Source organism: Phyllostomus hastatus, unplaced genomic scaffold (assembly GCF_019186645.2).
Source record: "Phyllostomus hastatus isolate PE091 unplaced genomic scaffold, TTU_PhHast_1.1 phas_contig_312, whole genome shotgun sequence".
In the NCBI taxonomy this organism is placed as follows: Eukaryota; Metazoa; Chordata; class Mammalia; order Chiroptera; family Phyllostomidae; genus Phyllostomus; species Phyllostomus hastatus.
The window spans coordinates 1733356-1752215 of record NW_025333849.1 but is presented as its reverse complement, the minus strand read 5'-3'; the positions used below and the strand labels follow the sequence as shown (position 1 = coordinate 1752215).

Sequence of the window (18860 nt, the reverse complement as noted above, 5' to 3'; positions counted from 1 at the left end):
ATGTCGAGAATTAGAGTTAAGAGTTCCAAGGTTGCATTTTCCAGAAAAGTATGATAAAAGAGTTAACATTACATTTTAGTAATTTAAGAATGCATATTATAATTTCTAGGATATCCACTAATAGAATATTAAAAGGCAGTATATAATTTCCAAGATATCAGAGGAAAAACTTAATATTTAACATAACATTAATCAACTGCCAAAAGGTCAATATTATTGCAAAAAAGAAATAAAGAAAAGACAAGATAAATGTAAAGTGCACAGTAAGATGGGAGATTTAGACTCAAACACATCAATAACTATACAATAGGCAAACAGATTAAATTTTCCAAGTAAAAAACAAAGATGATCAGTTTTGAACTTCAAAGCAACCATACGTTGTTACAAGACAAGACACGTATCAAATATTAGGATACAGAAATACAAAGAAGCAAAAAGAATAGTAAGAAAAAATAAAATACCATGCAAAGCTAACCAAAGAAATCAAATACATTTTGGAGTAAGAAGTATTAGTAGAGGTAAAGAGACTATTTCATAATGATAAAATGTTCAATTTACCTAGAAGATGTAACAATTCTAAATGTGTATGTACCTAATAATGCAAAAATGTAAAATAAAATATAAAGCTCAAAATATAACACAAATTGACATAACTACAAGGAGAAGAATCAACTCCAATCATGGCAAATTTTAATAGCAAATCACAGAATCACACAAAAATACACAAATTACAAAATTTCTCTCAAGAATATGACAAGCTTATTAAATATCTGTGTGTACTAGCAGAATGTTCATAGCAGCATTATTCATAACACATCCAAACTGAAAACAGCCCACATGCCAATCAAGAGCAGAATAACGGAAGTTAAGAACGACCACTACAGGTAGAGAGCTAAACTGACAATCACAATGTTGAGAAAAAAAAAAAAAAAACCCTTAAGATATGATTCATTTACATAAAGTTCAAAAAAACAGGTAAAACTAAACTGCAGCGATTACCCCTTAAAAAAGTCAGGATACCTGTTTAAAGGGAACCAATCTGTCTGCCAATGGGAAATGTAGCTCAGCCCTATGAGAAAGTCCATAGGCATGTGGTGGCACACAGGATGCCAAACCCACGGATTGGTTCCCCTGTGGGAGATCAGGCCTGCATTATACCTAGGCTGCTTCGTGACTTGCTCTTGCTAAAACTTCCTCACCCTGAGTCGAGGCAGTAAATGCTAACTGCATATCTTTAAAGTAACTTCCTGAAATCTGTGCTAATTCTCCCAAGGACTGAAGTGTAACCAGACCAATTACTCTTATCGTTCCCTTGCATTTGCAACATTTTCCCCTTGTTAATCTATAGGAAGTAATCAGTAGCATCATTCCTATTGCTATCTGTAAAAAGTAATTACCTACAGCAAACCTAAGCATAATGAATGAAAACCTTCTTTGACGTACGCTATTAAAAAGCCAATAAAAGCCTGCCAACGTAAGGGTAGGGGCACTCTCCTCTTGAGAGAGTGGCCATACCATCCCTTTTCCTCCACAGGACTTCTGAAGTCCATGTGAATTTTCTCATCTCATCCACAACACCACAGACACTGTGGGCCAGTGTCCACATCACCTGTTACCATTAGAGGTACAGAAGAAGTGCTATTAAAGGGTATGCATGAATGGCTGTCAAGATGATGGTATATTCTATTCCTTGACCATGATATCAATAACATCTGTATTAATATTTTAATAACTAAAATATAAATCATATTTATGTGCTTTTCCAGATATTACTTTCCATAATCACCCCCCAAAAATTTAACTTCTACCCATTTACCACATAGATATCACCCCAAAGTAAATTAAAAAAGTGTCATAGTTTACAAATGCTAATCAAGACATACTTGATGAATATGATCAAAAATTTTTAATTGTTGAAATAATCTGTAAGCATTTTGTATTTTTTAACTGAGTTCTCTGAAAATGTTAAAGACATCAGAATTAACCAGAGATAGAGTCCTCTTCTCCCTTCCCGGCCTCAAATAATGGCTCTATTTTCTCAGTCCTGGCTCTGAGGAGGAATAAATCGACCATCTTCTTCCCTCCTGCCCCACACCTCCACCATCCCTTAGCTATACAGCTACTGCTTTGCCCTGAGAGGATTATTGTCACAAGGAGAGAAAGACATCCAATTTATCATTCAGGAGGATAACTGGCAAGAGAATGAGATGTTATGTGTTCAAGCAGACAAAGTGAGACAATGGTCATGCAGCTCCTCCTCCCCCCAAAAATGCATGCCTATGAGAATGAGGAGTTCCAGACAAGATGGAGGCACAAATAGAAACATTTCACTTCCTTGTACAACCAAAATAAGGATAACAACCAATTTAAAAACAATAAACAACTAGAACTACCAGGATACCAAACTGCATGGAACTCTGACAATCAAGGAGTTAAAGAAACATTTATCCAGATGTATAGGAGGGGCACAGACAGGCACCCAGCAGGTAGACAGGACCCATGGCAAGGTGGCAGACCACACAGGTGTGGAGGTGCTGGTTAACCAGGAAACTAAAGACTCAAAACCTTGAGTTGTAAAATACTGCGGGGGTTGCGACAGCAGGAGAAACTCCCAGTCTCACAGGACAGTTCATTGGAAAGTGGGACCAGAGTGGAGCTAGTGAGCAGTATTGTTTCCTCTCTGACCTCTCCCCCACAACAGCCCCACAATACAGCAAAGAGGATTGCCCCACCTTAGTGAATACCTAAGGCTCTGCCCCCTTACAACATAATAGGTGTGCCAAGACAAAGAAATATGGCCCAAATGAAAGAACAGATCAAAACTCCAGAAAAAGAGCTAAGTGACAAGGAGATAGCCAACCTATCAGATGCAGAGTTCAAAACACTGGTAATCAGGATGCACACAGAATTGACTGAGCTTGGTCATAAAATGAAGAGAGAAATTAAGGCTACCCAAAGTGAAATAAAGTGAAATGTACAGAGAACCAACAGGGAAGGGAAGGAAACCAGGACTCAAAGCAATAATTTGGAACAAAGGGAAGAAATAAATATCCATCTGGAACAAAAGAAAGAAACAAGAAATCAAAAAAATGAGGAGAGGATTAGGAACCTCTGGGACAATTTTAAGGCTCCAACATCTGAATCACAGGGTGCCAGAAGGAGAAGAGGAAGGGCAAAAACCTGAAAACTTATTTGAACAAATAATGAAGGAAAACTTCCACAATCTGGCAAAGGAAACAGACTTCCAGGAAGTCAGGAAGCTCAGAGAGTCCAAAAGAAATTGGACCCAAGGAAGCACACACGAAGGCACATCATAACTAAGTTACCCAAGAATAAAGATATGGAGAGTATTTTAAAGGCAGCAAGAGGAAAGGAGAGGGTTACCTAGAAAGGAGTGCCCATCAGAACATCAGTTGATTTCTCAAAAGAAACCTTAGAAGCAAGAAGGGGCTGGAAGGAAGTATTCCAAGTCATGAAAGGCAAGGACCTACATCCAAGATGACTCTATCCAGCAAAACTATCATGTAAAATGGAAAAGCAGATAAAGTACTTTCGAGACAAGGTCAAATTAAAGGAGTTCATCATCACCAAGCCCTTTTTATGTGAAATGATAAAAGGACTTATCTAAGAAAAAGAAGATAAAAAATATGAATAGTAAAATGACAACAAACTCGTTGTGAGTTTGTTAGTCGATCAACTCATTGATAGTTGTATCAACAACTAAATGTAAAAAAACAAAAATAAACTAAGCAAACAACTAGAGCAGGAACTGAATCACAGAAATGGAGATCACATGGAGGGTTATCAGTGGAGAAGGTGAGGGGGAGAGTGAGGGGGAAGGTACAGGAAATAAAAAGCATAATTGGTAGGCATAAAATAGACTAAGGTTAAGAACACTATATGAAATGTAGAAGCCAAAGAGCTTATATGTACAACCCATGGACATGAACTGGGTGTGTGTGTAGGGGGGAAATGCTGAAGGGTGGGGAGGTTGCAGAGCACAGGGGGGGAAAGAGGAGAAAAAAACTGGGACAACTGTAATAGCAAAATTCATAAAATATACTTAAAAAATAAAATGAGGATGATCCTTCAGATTTATGGTGATTTCAACATTTTTCACAAATGTACCAATTTTTTAATTCCAGTTATGATATCAAAATACCTGATATTGCCTTAAATGTAAGTCCTTGATTCTCTTATGATTCTGCTTAGTGTGTATGCCTTCACATGAATGTCTATGCCTATATTTATTTCGTATGAACTGGAGAAATATTGTTTAACACCTATTAAGAACATAAAAGGTGGATGGCACATATCCTTAAAGGTCAGATTTTAACAAGTGTTTTGTGTATGCACCATATATATACTAATGTAGCAAAAGCAAATGGCAGGAAAAGTTAGAAAGAAATCCTGATTTTCTACTTCTTCAGTATTCCTCTTTTAGCACATATACTCAGCCCTAAGGGACCAAAACCATGATTTCACCTTTTCCACGTACACAGACTATAAAACAGAAGTTGTTAGTTTCAATATATATTTCCAGAAGAAAATAAAGTGACCTTCAGAAATTCCTATGTAGAAGGGACTAAAGGAAAGTCCTATGAACAGAGAGGCCTATACTCCCAAATGGAAATCACTAGTCCATGAAAGATTCCCATGTGATTGTTCATGTCTCTCCTTCCTGATGATCAGAGGAAAGCAGGAAGTAGGAGGGGGAGGGATAATGTGGCAAGGGAAACCAGCTATGGGGACCAGCAAACATCAGAGATACTGAAAAGGGACTGATTCAAATGGTGTCAACTTAGGATCACTGCACTTGCCCATCTTCCCCCCTCATTTACATACTGCTCAAAAGGTCTGTTGCTTGCTAAGTACTACTTTATGAAGTTAAATCACCATAGTACAAAGATATATCATAATCCAACCATTTGCCCATGAGGATAAATAGTCTGAACTGCCAAGATAACATGGCTCAGATTCAAAGTACAGCAGGTGAGAAAGAGGCATACTTCAGAGCTATAAAGTCCTCCATTTTGGTGATTTCCATTCTTTAGGAAAAGGATATATTCAAAAGCTTCATGGAAATGTTCATCAAAACAAATATGGATTTCACCAAGTACAATTCATTAGAGTGTAAGAAGAAAATAAAAGTATTAAAACACCTGAGCAGTATCTAAAAAAAAAAGATTAAAAAACAAGGAAGGAAAAATTGCGTGACAGGCTGGGGCAAAGTATTCCAATTCTTTAAAAAACAAAGCAAAACCATTTCCCTTCATCTAGAAATGCAGACGTATTATATAACGGTCCACGTTAACACCTGAGGATAAGCAGCCCCAGCTTCAAAGAGCAGACAGCACAGGCCAAGGCAGGGATTGTGCAGCATGTCCATTCCACCACAATGCTGGGACGGGTGACCAGTAATGGCATGAGACAGCAATTCTAGCTTTTCATTTAGCCTTATGTGACATTATTTCCCTCTGCTAATGTACTAAGTTTCAGGATGGAAAAAAGTCCATTCTACAATTTAACCTGCAATTTTCTGGTCCTCCATTAGCATTACTGTTAAAACACACTTTTATATCTCAAATGGCTGTCCTATCTAGAGACAGCTTAGAACACAACTTTAAGATTTTCTCAAAAGTGTCTAAAGAATACCTGCTCAATTGATATGATAAGGAATCTGGTACCTTTCAAGTCCTGTCAAAGGCTAAAATTGGCACAGATGTAAAAATAATTTTTTAAAATCATTTAATCATCGTTTTCTTTGGTGGCAAATAGGAGGTAACCTATAAAGCCATGTATGCAAATAAGCCTATCCAGGCATATTTCACACTTTAAATAGTGTAAGAAATTCTAAAGTAGTTATTATAAATTAATCATGAGCACTGAAGTAATTACCAAGGTCCCACCATCCATACTTTCTAAACCAGTATAGTGGGTAAATAGGTAAATAGCTAGGATGACAAAAGTGAAAATGGCAATAGTGACGCAAAGCCTGAAAGCTATTTTAAAAAATAATTTCATAAAATTAAGCCAGTATAAAAGTTCAACATACAAAACAGACAGACCTGTGCAAATCATATATCTGATAAGGGATTAATATCCAAATTATACAAAGAACCTCTAAACACAACAAAAACAAATAACACAATTTTTTTAAAATGAGCAAAGAATTTAAACTAACATCTCTTCAAAGATACACAAATGACCAATAAGCACATAAAAAGATGCTACACATCATTAATCAGTAGGGAAATGCAAATCAAAACCACAATGGGATACTGCATTGTATCCACTAGAATGGCTATTATCAAAAACCATAGAAAATAGCAAGCACTGGTAAGGATGTGGAAAAACTGGTACCTCTGTGCATTGCTGGTTGGAATGTAAAATATTGTAGCCCCTTTGAAACCAGTATGGTAGTTTCTAACAAATAAAATTGAACATTCAATTACCACATGATCTCGCAATTCCATATCTATGTATATATCCAAAAGAATTTAAAGTAGGGCCTGGCTGGTATGGCTCAGTGGACTGAGCACTGACCTGTGAACAAAAGGGTCACTGGTTCGATTGCCAGTCAGGACACATGCCTGGGTTGCAGGCCAGGTCCCCGGTGGGGGACGCGCCAGAGGCAACCACACATTGATGTTTCTCTTCTTCTCCCTTCCTTCCTCTCTGTCTAAAAATAAATAAATAAACTCTTTAAAAAAATTGGAAGTATGGACTCCAGCCCTGGCTGGTGTGGCTCAGTGGAATGAATGTTGGCTTGTGAACCAATGGGTCACTGGTTCGACTCCCAGTCAGGGCACATGCCTGGACTGTGGGCCAGGTCCCCTGTGGGGGGTGCACAAGAGGCAGCCACACATTGATGTTTCCCTCCTTCTTTCTCCCTCCTTCTCTCTCTAAAAATACATAAAATCTTAAAAAAAAAAAAACCCCAAAAACAGGGAAAAAAGTAGGGACTCCAAAGGATATATGCATATCCATATTCATAGCAGTATTATTCACAATAGCAAAAAGGTCAAAACAACCCTAATGTCCTCCAACTGATGAATGGATAAATGAGATGAATATATACATACAATGGCATGTTCAGTCTTAAAAAGGAAGTTCTGATACATACATGGATAAACCTTGAAAACAGTACACTAAGAGAAAAAGGCACACACAAAAGAACAAATATCATTATGATTCCAATAGGAGAAACCTAGAGCAGTCAAACTCAGGAAGGCAGAAGAGAGAATGGTGGTTATCAAGGGCCAGAGAAGTAGGGGAGGTGGGGAGTTAGTATTTAACGGGTACTGAATTTTAGTTGGGGAAGATGAAAAAGTTCTGGAGACAGATGGTAGTGATGATTGCAAAACAATGTGAATGTAAACAATGCCACCAAATTGTACAGTTTTGGTTAAAATTGTAAGTTTTATAATATATACATTTTACTACAATTTGAAAAATAAATGAATAAAGGACAGACCTGAAGTCACTCTAGTAAGAGCAGAGGCAGGGCCTGGAGCACACCCTGAATCCCTGCCATATCCCTCACCAAGGCCCCCTCCCCAGAACAGTCTTGCAGACACTGCTGGTTGCCCATCCGACAGCCATAACCACTCTGCTGTTCCCTCATTAACTGAAAAAGTTTTGTCCAGGAATCTCATGGCCACAAATCTTGGGGAAGTCTGGGATCTTACCCAATGCCATGGGTGAATCCTGATTAACATAGACAGTAGATCTCAAATGTTTTGTTCTAGAACCCCTTTACACTCTTAAACATTACTGAGGACATTACTGAGAGCTTTTGTTTATGTGAATTATATTTATTAGTATTTACCACATTAGAAATTAAAAATGAGAAAAATTTAAAGTCCAAAAACACATATAGGCATTCTTCTGATCCCAGGTCCTTAGGGAGCCACAAGTTTCAGTGCAGACATGTTCTAGTCCAAGAATCACACCATGCAAACCAGTCCCCATAATGACACAGAAATGGCATCAAGAAACTCTGATCACAAAGACAGAACTCTCTTAAGGGGGCAGACCCCAAGTTCCCAAGGAACATGTACTTTGCCAAGAAGGACAAGAGGGCCTGAAGAAGATGTAGGCAACACCAATGCTATAAGTGCACATGCCAAAGCTATCCAGGCCCTTGTAAAGCCTAAAGATGGCAAAAGCCCAAGTTCCCAAAGGGTAGCAGCTGTAAACTCATTAGACTCGCCTACATCACTCATCCCAAGCTTGGAAAACATGCTTGTGCCCGCATTGTCAAGGGTCACAGACTCTGCCAGCCAAAGTCCAAGACCAAGGCTCAAACCAAGACACAGGTGGCGGTAGCCCTGGCTCTAGCTCCCAAAGGTGCCAAGGGCCCCATGAAGACTCCAGAGTAGAGGTTTCTGTCTACTGATGTGAGAAGGAAAGGAAATGTGACCACTGGACTGGTGTCCTCCTGTTCTATTTGTATAGGTAAACCTGGAGAAGGATCTGTCAAGTGTGTGTGTGTGTGTGTGTGTGTGTGTGTGTGTGTATACACACATACATATTCCATTAGTTGCCAGATCTATGACATCATCATACATCATACTAGCAAGAGATTGAGAGTAGATAACACAAATAATATCTTTAGGATTATTATGAAAATAGTTTTGCTCTTGTGAACCTCCTAAGAAGGTCTTAGGAAGACCCAAGGGTCCCCAAGCCACATTTTGAGAATGGTTGTAGACCAGCCATGGTATTTCCACTTGCCCTCCTACCAACTGCAAGTAAGGATGATATTATGCAACTCTGGATAATGAGAACCAAGCTTTGGCTGGAGGGTTTCTGAGAAAGTCTTTCTCAATTTTAAATACATACATGTTTTTCCATATTAGACAATAGTCTTCATGTGACACTTAGAATGGCAGTAATTACCTTGGGACCCAGGAGAAGGTAAGTCTGAGAGGACAGGTCAACATGCTGCAAGTAGCAAAGCAGAAAGATGGACCTGGGTCCTCTCAACTAGCATAGCTGAGGCAATGAAGTAGCCAACCTTGGAATCTTCCTTTGGGCTTAGGCCACCTTTGATTGGTTTTCTGTTACTTGCAGTCAAACATATTCTAGCTGGGACAGCTTAGAGCCTAGTTTGCTGAACACACTCTGAAACCACTGTTATGCATAATATCTGGCACACAGTAGGAATTCAAATAAATAAAAGATAAAATTCTGACTGATTTGTGTTGATAGAACCCTGTGTAGCTCCCAGATTGTCAACATTTCAAACAAAAATCATTATGAACCTCACAGCATCAAAAATGGCTGTCTGTAGTACTAGTGAAGAGTGTTAATACAGTTCAAAATTGCTTTCCTTTGGTCTGTCCCTATAAGCCAGAGTTATGAGAGGTAAATCTATGCATACCAAATATAGACCATAACCTGCTCAAAGTGAAAACATGATTTAAAGAGCACTATTTTTTTCCATTTCCCCTGAGCATGAGTCAACTGAAGTCACTTCTCCCATGAAATAAGCACGAGAGATTTGTGAATATAATGCTACAAACACACTGTTTATAGAAGAAGAAAAAAGACAAATCAAATACCTAGCCTTCAGTTAGTGTCATCAACTGGGACACAATGCCTTATCAGAAAATATTTAAGACCTCTAGAAATATAATCAAACATAAAATTAAGAAGTTTACATTCAACTATGCTTAAGCTTCACAACATTCTTCCTCTTCCTTACTGAAAGCCTGATAATCAGTATTTTTAGTTTAAAGTAATGTTTCTTTGCTTCAAAATTTTAAGTAACATTGATTAATCTGTCCCTATGTTCATGGATTTTTTTAAAAAGTCAATAAATATTCTTATTCCCATAAAGTACTTATTAAAGAAACAAATCTTATTTTCTCTCCTAAAACAATGAAGTTTTAAGAAAATTTCCACTAGGAGGAGCTGGCTTTTTCCCTATTGAGTCAGCAGTGTTTGGCCTCTGAGATACTCTAGTCAAAAACACAGACCTGAAATTTGCAGATAATTTCAAACAAACTTCAATCATAAACAAAATCTGGGTCTAAGGAATCAGCAGAGCCAACTATAACCCAGGTGCAGAGTGCGCACATTCTTCAGATGACTTTGCAAAGAACTAAGGAACTTTAATCTCTCTGGGGATTTACTGAGCTCCCTTTTTCCACCCATGTCCCCAGCCATGTGGGGAAAAAAACTGCTCTCCGGACCTGGCTTCCACGTCCCTTCCCGTCATGATAGAGCAGCTTTCAGGCTATAAGCTAGAAACCCCTGACCTTGTTCTCCCTCAAAGCACCAAAGAGTTATCACTAGGACTCCAGAAATACCAGTCTTCCTGCATACACTGTTAAAAATAGTGGTTACTTAAAAAGAAAATAGTGGTCCTTCACTTTCCTTTCATTCTTGTCAATTCACTTATCTGACAGTAAGACTGTGAACTTTTGGTGAAACCAGTTAGAAAAATGGGCAGAGGGGCACATTAGATATTAAAATCTTAGAAATCTTACTGCTTCTGCCACTGGTGACTTGGCTCCAAATTATTTCTGCTTCTTCCACCATTGGCCTGTTCCACTCATAATTTATTACTAAATAACAAAAACAAACAAAAATCCCACACATTTATTGGGAACTTACTTTATGACAGGAACTCCGAAAAACATGCAAATAAAAAGGTGGCAGCATTCCTTGCTCTAACACAACCTGAGGCTAATGAGGAAATCAGGGTCTGTAAACAGGTGAAATATAATCCCTTGTGGGAAGGGCTGGCAGAGAAGGAAACATGGGGTGCTGCAGGAAGCTTCGAGAAGGAGCACCCACCCAGCATGAAGGTGTCAGACACTTCCAGACAGAAATGATGCCTTAGCTAAGCAAAATCATGAAGTATGAGCAGAAGTGAATGAGGCAAAAACATCAAACTCAAACACAGAATGCTACTACACATATAGGAAGAGTTAAGTTACCTTTGATTCTAGTTTCTCAAACTTGAAGAAAAAAACTCTTGAGAATTCCTAGAGTTGTCTAAAATCATTATTCTATTAAATACTAACAAACATAAAACTATCAAAATATATATTATACTTATAACTTTATAATTACACATATTTTTAAAAACACAACACCAGCAAATCTACAAAATGAATAAAATTTCAATTGATAAAACAAATTCAGTGTGATCAATGATACTGGTTACTGAGACTCACTTGAACCAGTCAGGTGAAGTTGGTACTGACAGCTACTGGCAGCTTCTCTTAAGTTTGCTGGTCCTACCATATGCTGAGGATGACTAAATTTGCCCAATACTTTTTCTGAACTACTGTGAAACAGCAATCTCTTATTCAGCTCAAGCACATTATTTACATTTTCACCTCACTTCTTTTTTCAATATTTAAAAGTAGTGCTACTTGGAGCCAATACAAACACAACTGCAGGCACTAACACAAGTGCAGTTAACACTTAGGTGTCTGGAAACAACTGAATTTTTTAAATTACCACCAAATGAAAAATAAAAAGTAAAATTGTTGTAGAGAGCCATGGCATCCTAATAAATCCCACCTGCTTAATCCCACTCATCTTTTTGGGCTGCTAGCCTCAGAAGGAGTTTAAATGACTGTATGTTCGGGGTCACTGAACTAACACAGAAAAGCATTTTTGTGGTTAACTTCTAGTACTATGTAAAACCAAATATCTCACTTTATTTCCTTTAAACTCTCAGCCAACATGACTTCCAGTTAAGATGGCACAATAAATTCACTCTTTAATGGATCCTCTCTACTCCAAACACGCAGCAACAAGAGAGGAAACATAAGAAAACTAAAAGGATGAAGGCAGGCTCAAAAATAATATAAGCATTTCTGTGCAATAGATATGGGGCAGAAACATAAAGAAGTAAGTCCTCGAAGTTAAAACCTTGAGTGTCCTAAGGTCAAGATCCAAAAATAGGCACCAAAATTGGAAGTATGAGTCCTACAAGGTTTTGAGACTAAACCCACAAAGGACAAAGTGAGTCCTAGCGTCACTGCTTGAAGGCAGGGTCAGATGTGATCATTGGAGGAGGGCTCCCCAATTCCTAAAAGAAGGTTGGCAGCTCTTGGTTTCATATGAAGCTGTGGCCTTGGGAGGAGAGTAGGACACAGGCCATCCAGTGATCAGAAACTCAATGAACCAGCCTGACTGCCTGAGTAACTAGACCACCACTGCAGTTCTGGACTAGGGTTCCATGTAAGCCAGAGAGACAACAATAAAATTGCTAAACAGGGACAAGTGAGCAGAAAGGGAGAAAGAGTGATAGAAAATAAATGAAAATTAAAATTTAAAAAAAATCTTATTCAAAACCAAAGTTCTAAAGTATATAAAGAAATCTAATGCTAATACAGGCAAATAACAAAATCAGCCATCAGACCACTAACTTACTTCAGATGAAATGAATATTATAAAATAATCCAACAAAGTAAGTATATTCAGAACATTTTTTAAAAAATGTATTTTATTGATTATGCTATTACAGCTGTCCTGTTTTCCCCCCTTCACTCCCCTCCATGCTGCACACCCCCTCCCATGCATATTCCCCCTCTTTAGTTCACGTCCATGTGTCATATGTGTAAGTTCTTTGGCTTCTACATTTCCCATACTATTCTTACCCTCCCCCTGTCTATTTTCTACCTACCATCTATGCTACTTATTCTCTGAACCTTTTGCCCCTCTCACCCCTCCCACTCCCTTGTTGCTAACCCTCCATGTGATCTCCATTTATGTGGTTCTGTTCCTGTCCCAGTTGGTTGCTTAGTTTGTTTTTGTTTTTGTTTTAGGTGTGGTTGTTAATAATTGTGAGTTTGCTATCATTTTACTGTACATCTTTTTTATCTTCTTTTTCTTAGATAAGTGCCTTTAACATTTCACACAATAAGGGTTTGGTGATGATAAACTCCTTAAACTTGACCTTATCTGCAAAGTACTTTATCTGCCCTTTCATTCTAAATGAAAGCTTTGCTGGATAGAGCAATCTTGGATGCAGGTCCTTGCCTTTCATGACTTGGAATACTTCTTTCTAGCCCCTTCTTGCCTGCAAGGTCTCTTTTGAGAAATCAGCTCACAGACTGATGGGAATTCCTTTGTAGGTTACTGTCTCCTTATCTCTTGCTGCTTCTAGGATTCTCTCCTTATCTTTAATCTTGGGTAATATAATTATGATGTGCCTTGGTATGTTCCTCCATGGGTCCAACTTCTTTGGGACTCTCTGAGCCTCCTGGACTTCCTGGAAGTCTATTTCCTTTGCCAGATTGGGGAAGTTCTCCTTTATTATTTGTTCAAATAACTTTTCCACTTGTTGCTCTTCCTCTCCTCCTTCTGGTATCCCTATAATTCAGATGTTGGAACGTTTAAAGATGTCCTGGAAGTTCCTAAGCTTCTCCTCATGTTTTGAATTCTTGTTTCTTCATTCTTTTCTGATAGGATGTTTCTTTCTTCCTTCTGGTCCACATTGTTGATTTGAGTCCCAGTTTCCTTCCCATCACTATTGACTCCCTGTATATTTTCCTTTATTTCAGTTAGCGTAGCCTTCATTTTTTCATCTAATTTGCAACCAAATTCAACCAATTCTGTGATTATCCTGATCACCAGTGTTTTCAACTGTGCATCTGGTAGGTGGGCTACCTCTTCATCGCTTAGTTGTATTTTCTCTGGAGCTTTGATCTGTTCTTCTGTTTGGGCCATTTTTTTTTTGTCTTGACGCACCTGTTACGTAGTGAGGGGTGGAGCCTTAGGTGTTCACCCAGGTGGGGCAACCCAGTCGCTGGGTTGCGACTCTGTTTGTGGGGCAGGGGTTCGAGAGGGAACAGTGGTGCTTGCTCTGCTCTCTGCTGGATTTCAGTCACTTTCCCCACTTCCCCCAAGCAAATTGGGCCCTTCTGGTGCTGATTCCCATGTGGATGGGTTTGTGTACATTCTAGGACGCTGGGGGTCTCTCTAATGAACTCTCTTGTGAAGCTGGGAGTTTCTCCCAGCACGTCAACCCCCACGGATGTTTTCAATCTGTGTTTTGAGGCTTTATTTCCCTGTGCTGGAGCCCTAGGTTGTGTGGTCTGTCTTGATCCCCAGTTTCATTTGGTTTATCTGTGTGTGAATGTGGGACTTCCCGGTCGGCCAGCTGCCTTGCCCGCCCCCTCCACAATCTGCTGCCTCACTAGGTTCGCCAGCTGCTGCCTTGCCAAGAGCTCTCTCCACCCAGCTACCCAGCTCCACCCCTCCTACTGGTCTGGATGAATGTTTCTTCTTTAATTTCTTGGTTGTCAGACTTCCATACAGTTCAATTTTCTGTCAGTACTGGTTGTTTTTTGTTTTAAACGATTGTTGTCCTTCTTTTGGTTGTGCAGGGAGGCACAGTGTGTCTACCTTCACCTCCATCTTGGCTGGAAGTCCTCAGGTTATTCAGGTAATTTTAAAAGGCTTAGAAATTATAAAACAAAAAGACAAAATTAAAATAAGAAGAGATGTTTAAAAAAGAATCAATTGGAAATTATGTAAATAAAGAGTAGTCACTAACATTAAAAACTCAGTACACAGCCCTGGCTGGCGTAGCTCAGTGGATTGAGCATGGGCTGTGAACCAAAGTGTCGCAGGTTCGATTCCCAGTCAGGGTACATGCCTGGGTTGCGGGCCATGACCCCCACCAACTGCGCATTGACGTTTCTCTCTCTCTCTCTATCTCCCTCCCTTACATATCTAAAAAATAAATTAATTAATTAAAAAAAAACCTCAGTACACAAGGTACTTTATTAGAGTGGATAGAGCTGAAGTAAGAAGCAGTAAATACAAAGCTAACACTTAGGAATTCACTAGGATTGCAACCCAGAATAAAAAGAAAAATATGAAAGAGTAGTTAAGAAACATGAAGAACAACTCCACAAACATCTAAAAGGCATTAGAGCAAAAGAAACTGAAGAGGTTGGAAAAGAAGCAGTATTTAAAGAAGAAACTAAGAATGAAACTAAGAATATTTAAAGAAACTAAGAATGTTCAAGAAATACATGTTTTCAGATTAAAAGTACATTCTAAATACTAAGAAAGATAAATAAATAAGTAAGCAGATAATTAAATCAATTTTAAAAATCCACACAAACTAAAAATATTAATTATAAAAAAATTTTCAAAAGCTACCAGAGAACTCCCTGAACACACACTGGATCTGTTGAGTCACAGAGCTCTAGAAAAGGCTGGCTGACAGCACAGCAGCTGGACCAGTAAGCTCACTGAGCCCTGGCAGCCTTCAGAGACAATAGGAAATCAGGAGCTCAGACCATCACACCCAGGCTGACACAGAATCCCATAGGCATTTTGCCTCTTCCTTAACTGTACGAGGTAAAGTAACTATCTTTCAAAATAGAGACAACCCTAAGAAACTTTCTGAAAAAGGAAACCCCTAAATGTTTCTGGCAACTTCTGGCAACAAGAGATCTGTCCTCCCTCGAATGGGTGTTCAGGTCTTGGCTTTAAATTTCTCCTTTTCCACAGGCGTCTACCAACAGCACCAAATGTGAACTTTACTGGATGCCTTTGTTCACCAACCTCAGACAGCGAAACTCATTACGTAGTAAAAGAAGTGAGCAAAGGGGCTGATGCCAAAAGGGTTCACTGTCTGCTACAATTTTTACTAGGCGCTATTTGAACTCAAAATTTTTCATCTATATTCCTTCATCACTTACAATTTCTCTACCACATGTTATTTCATTCTACTGCATCTTCTCTGAAGCTAAAGGAAAATAAAATAAAAAGAAACACGAATAATAGCCTGAGTTATATGGAAAGAAACTTGATTTAGAGGATCACAGATGATTTGCAATGGGGGAAATATGGTCTCTGGTAACACACAACACAAATATTGTTCAGATAAAGACTAAAACTACAATTTTTAAAAAGTTGAGTAAATCTCTCATTTAGTTTTCCTTGGAAAGCAGAGCTCAAACAAGCTAGAAAAGGTAAAGACCAGAATTCTCCACATTTCCAGACAGAAAAACCTCTCACCAAAACCACCCAGATGATGCTATCCAAACTGTGTGCTTTGCAGTTATCCAAGGGGATCAACAGGGAAACAGGCCCTAGAACTAGCTACCAGTTTCAAAACCTTTCTAAAAACAGTCATGTTATGGCACAAGAGCACCACCTACTGTAATAGTTCCAAGGGACATTTTAGTCCATTTACTGAAAAACGGCTATATACCTACCTCTACCCAACTGATAACCTTGGCTCCAGAAAAATGACTGTGAGGGGATGGACTTCAAATCTTTTCAACCTAACTGGTTGTTTCTTTCTCTTTTAAAACTAGGGCTTTTGCCAATACCTCCTGAGAATAAAACAGCACTCCTCCTTGCTTCCCCCATTTTTGCTTTAATAACCACAATAAAATAAGTCTTGCTACTGCTAACATCCTCTTTCCTTCCTATGCACCTTCAGCTATCCTAGTGACTACTGCTATATCTAGAGCTCTTTCCCTCCCTATTTTCAAAGGGGCAGAGAAAAACTCAAGGGGAGAAGCTGTAGTTCTCATGGGTCTGGGAAGAATATGACTAAGGCCAAATTTTAAGCCCCACAATGCACAATATTAAGATTGGGGAATAGTGCTTTTGCAAACACCTTTCGAGATGAAATACAACAGTCCTCCTCCCCCCTAAGAAGTTTAAAATAAATAGAGGATCTAGACCAGCAAAGTTGAGGCCAAATGAACTACTAGCAAAATAGAATAAAGAAGAAAATAACATGGGCAAAGACAATTCATGGGATATTTTAAGTAACATCACCAGAGCTCACTGTTTTGCTATGCTGTATAGACACAAATACAACTAAAGCTATGACAAAAATAGTGTTCTTTTTGGATCCCCCTTCCCGGCTTTCATGAAGCTTCTAGGTGTTGCCAATTATAAAAACCCTGACAGGCTCACTCAAACAATTCATATAAATTCTAGCATGAGATGTCATTTAGCCTTGTTCTATTTTACTGGTTTGGTGGGGGCACTCTATTTATGAGCCATTGTATGTATAACCTTTACTGTGTCTTAGTCATGATGAAAAAGGAGCAGCTTATATTTATTCCCAATCACACTGCACACCCTCTCATCCAGAACTAGTCAGGGTTTCCATTACAGAAAGAGCACTCACATGAAAACAGAGAAGAGATCCTCTACACAGCACAGTAAGGGAAGAAATAACGTGTATCCCCCAAATATCAGTCATCTGATGCCTGTAAAAATATAAATTTGTTAACTTGGAAATTATAAAATCTTCAAAACAATAAATGTGTCAGTATTCTATTTCAATTATTTCACAGGAAAAGAAAAATGATACTTTAGAAAAATTTCAAAGTGCTCTAGTGCATAAACCTCAAGCAAAATGTGCAAAAAGTAGAATATGGTATTTGCTAATGCCCTTGGGAGAGGAGAACAAGGACAGTATTACAGGGAAGGTGAGTCCCGCTGAATGTGAAAACCTCTGGGGGCAGATTTGTTGAAAAAGAATGAGGTTAGCATTGAGTCTGTTAAAAAGTTTGTTGAGACCCCTGGACAAAAGTACAAGGACATAGATCTGCTAATACTTTTCAAGGAAGATTACTTTGCAAAAAGAAAGAAAAGAAAGCAAAATAAAGTTTAAGGTGAGCTAAACAAGAGCAAGAAGAAAAACAAAAGCTAGCAGAAAATGCTGAAGTCAAATCTTTAGAAGAAAAGACTGGCTGCTTGCTGAAATTTTGGGGGGACCTAGATGATCAGACCTGTAGAAAAGATCTGTACATCCTTTTCTCAAATCATAGTGGAATAAAAGGATAGACTGTCACAGGAGCAAAAGTGGGAATAACCTGTATTTAAAGAAAAAGCTAAGGAAGCACTGGATAAAGCCAAAGATGCAAATAATAGTAACCTACAACTGAAGAACAAAGTAATGACATAGGAAGTACCACATGGATATGTGGAAAAAGCAGCACTGAAAAAATCACAGATCAACAAGAATCCCTAAACAAACAGAAGTCAAAGGGCCAGGGATTTAAAGTGAAAGGAAAGGGAAATAAAGCTGCCCAGACTGGGTCTGCTAAAGGAAAAACTAGTTTCAGGGCAAGAAAACTAAATTTGATAGTGATGATGAAAATAATGAAAATGGTGCATCTGGACCAGTAAAAAGAGCAAGAGAAGAAACAGGCAAAGAAGAGCCTGCAACAAAACAGCAGAAAACACAAAATGGTGCTGGAGACCAGTAGTTTAGTAAACACTTTTTTATTCATCTTAATTGGGTTTTCAGCTGCTTTTGTCTTTGAAGGCTTTCAAAAAGAAAATCGAATTAGGTCCATTTCAATGCCCACCTGTAAAAAAAGGAATTTTTTTGTTGTTGTTTAGCTTGCTTTTTTTCTTATCCAAATGAGGATTTTTTTGGATGTACAGTTTTATGTTATTTCAGACCATTCAAATATCAAAAAAAAGATTCTTGTACTAAATTGCTTTTGTAATATGAGAATTTATTAGTACAAACTAATAAAATATACTATATAAGAAGAGCAAGAAAAAAAAGAAAAAGAATGAGGTTATACAGAGACAAGTTCCAAGATAAAGAGCAACTGACTAATCAACTAAAGCAGAAAAAGACCCAACCTGGAATTAATAGGCCCATCGAACTTTTTTTAAAGGCATAATAAATTGAGTTTTGGTTGTCACAATATAAAAGACTATAATGTTAGATCTAAAAGGGGTCTAGCAAAAATTTAGTAAGTCTGCTAAACTTGACCCAATTTTGGTCCTCTCTAGAATTTCAGGTGAAGTGGACATTTGCAGTTAACCTCATCACTGTCCATTTTCTACCTTCTTCTTTCTTATCAAGACCAAAATTTCCAAGTGAG

At 38.3% G+C, this 18860-nt stretch overlaps 1 protein-coding gene and 1 pseudogene across 3 annotated transcripts in view; one reads left to right on the top strand and one right to left on the bottom strand.

Moving 5' to 3' along the window:
* FANCC (FA complementation group C) overlaps nt 1-18860 on the bottom strand; it is a 306859-nt gene that overhangs the window by 221998 nt on the left and 66001 nt on the right. The window contains exon 1 of one of the 3 annotated variants that reach the window (XM_045839835.1): nt 11193-11286. The exons of the other annotated variants lie outside the window; for them this stretch is intronic. The gene's annotated coding sequence lies outside the window, so the exon portion shown is untranslated. Of the gene's footprint in view, nt 1-11192; nt 11287-18860 lie in introns of those variants that run through there. 3 annotated transcript variants of the gene reach the window in all.
* LOC123819446 lies at nt 7957-18227 on the top strand (annotated as a pseudogene).